We start from the raw sequence: 2288 nt of genomic DNA, 5'->3' as shown, positions 1-2288 counted from the left end.
ACATTTCGAGCATCTACCTTTGCACTATTACATTGTTGAACTTATTACTATAAGAAAACCAAGCTTGTTTTGTCAAAATAAGCAATTTCACTTTGCTTAAAGGTTGTTTGGTCGAAAAGGTTGACTTATGATCCACCATACTTACTCAGTAACCTCAGGGAGTTCTAGTAAGGCGTTGGAGATCACCTGAAAACCTCCAAATCTACCTGGGAACAAGTTAAAAAAAAAAAAATCAATCAAAAAAATCAAAAAAAAAAGAGACATAAAATAAATCTAATTCTGATTTCCGAGGGTGGATGAATCATCACGAAACTTCCAGTGACACTTCTTCCAATTCATCTGCCACTCCTTCCGGAACTCCTTCCACCAATCTAGCTTCTCCACAAACTTTCATTGATAATAACCCATTTGCAATGGCTCGCAATGATGAAATCCAACCAGGAACTCTCAATGACTACCTCCATCCTACTCGCACTTCCACGCCTTCATGCATTATCTTCCCTCCTAATATGCCTGCATTAGACTTTAAACCAAGTACGATTCAACTCCTGCCTACATTTCATGGAATGGAAAACGAAAGCCCATACGTGCATATTAGAGAATTCGAGGAGGTGGTAGCCACATTTTATAACCGAGCCGACAATGCCGATGCTGTGCGACTGAAGTTCTTCCCTTTCTCCTTGAAGGACAAAGCCAAAAGCTGGTTGTACTCTTTGAGACCTAGGTCGATTGGAACATGGGAGGAGATGACCAAATCTTTCTTTCTGAAACACTTCCCCAGCCATAAGACTAACAGTCTAAAACGACAGATTTCCCCATTCTCCCAAAAAGACAATGAAACGTTCTATCAAGTCTGGGAAAGATTCAAAGATCTGTTAAATCAGTGCCCGCACCATGGCTATGAGAACTGGCGTTTGGTCAGTTACTTCTATGAAGGCCTCACGAGTCGTGAGCGCCAATTTGTAGAAATGCTATGCAATGGTGAATTCCTGGAAAAAGAGCCAGACGATGCTCTTGAATATCTCGAAGAAACCGCGAAAAAGTCTCACACCTGGACTGGTCCAAGTGCTACTGACAGCACTAATCGACACAAACCATCTGGGATCTATCAACTTCGAGAAGAGGATAGTATTAAGGCCCAACTCGAAGCTTTGAAAAAGCAATTTGAGGTCTTAATGACGAAAAATGGGCAAAAGTCGCACATGATCGCTCAAGCGGAACCGCAAGAACCTTGCTTTGTTTGTGGAGGGATGGAGCACTTAGCTAAGGACTGCTTAGCTTTGAATGAAATGAGGGGGGTTTATGAGGAGCAATGCAATGCCTTAGGGGCATATAACAAGCCATTCTCCCATACGTACAACCCTGGTTGGAGAAACCACCCAAATTTCAGTTGGAGAGATTCCAACCAAGCTCAATCGTCTGGAGGCCAATGGAGAAATGAGCAGCAAGTTCAACCATCAAAGGCGTATTCTGCACCTCATTACAATGCGCATCCACAACGAAATTCTCTCAAGAGTACTCTTCATGCATTCATGGAGGAACAATCCAAATTGAATCGCCAAATGATGGAGGAAATCAAGGAAATGAAATGTCAATTCTCAAAATTGAATGAATCCTTGGCCATTCTGGAAAAAGGCAAACTTCCTTCCCAACCGAAATTCAATGTTCAAGGCCAACACATGGCCCAATCTTCAAATTCAAATGATCAAAACGTCAAGGAAGTGAATGCCATCACGACGAGAAGCGGTAAAACTTTGCCAGACCCACCCATTAAATCCAACTCTCCCAGTATTCCAAAAGTCATTTTCGAAAATCCACCACTCAATGCCACTCCAAAGGTACCATTTCCCCAGGCTTTGAAACCTGTTGGGAAACTTCCTGATAACCGAGCTGAACTCCTTGAGCACTTGACACAAGTGAAGATTAATCTTCCTTTGCTTCACATCATTAAAAAAGTGCCTGCTTATGCCAAAATCATCAAGGATCTTTGCACTGCAAAAAGGATGCACCATGTCAAGAAGACTGCTTTCTTGACCGAGCAAGTGTGTGCGGTGATTGAACAAAAGACACCACCAAAATACAAAGATCCCGGTTGTCCCACCATTTCTTGCCAAATTGGGACTCATGAAGTCAGCCAAGCCTTACTTGATCTTGGCGCGAGTGTCAATCTCATGCCTTATTCTGTATACTCGCAACTCGGTCTTGGAGAAATGAAGCCAACATCTGTTGTACTACAGCTTGCTCATCGTTCCACTAAAAATCCTAGGGGTATCGTTGAGGATGTATTG

The 2288-nt window shown here is 42.6% G+C and overlaps 1 non-coding gene across 1 annotated transcript; it reads right to left on the bottom strand.

Moving 5' to 3' along the window:
- Window positions 1–794: 794 nt before the first annotated feature.
- LOC133793305 (small nucleolar RNA R71) lies at window positions 795–901 on the bottom strand. Its single transcript, XR_009874755.1, has one exon. It is a non-coding gene; the product is annotated as a small nucleolar RNA R71 (small nucleolar RNA).
- Window positions 902–2288: the final 1387 nt, after the last annotated feature.

This window comes from Humulus lupulus, chromosome 7 (assembly GCF_963169125.1).
Source record: "Humulus lupulus chromosome 7, drHumLupu1.1, whole genome shotgun sequence".
Lineage (NCBI taxonomy): Eukaryota > Viridiplantae > Streptophyta > Magnoliopsida > Rosales > Cannabaceae > Humulus > Humulus lupulus.
The sequence above is the reverse complement of the archived record's forward strand: the minus strand, read 5'-3'. Positions and strand labels throughout refer to the sequence as shown.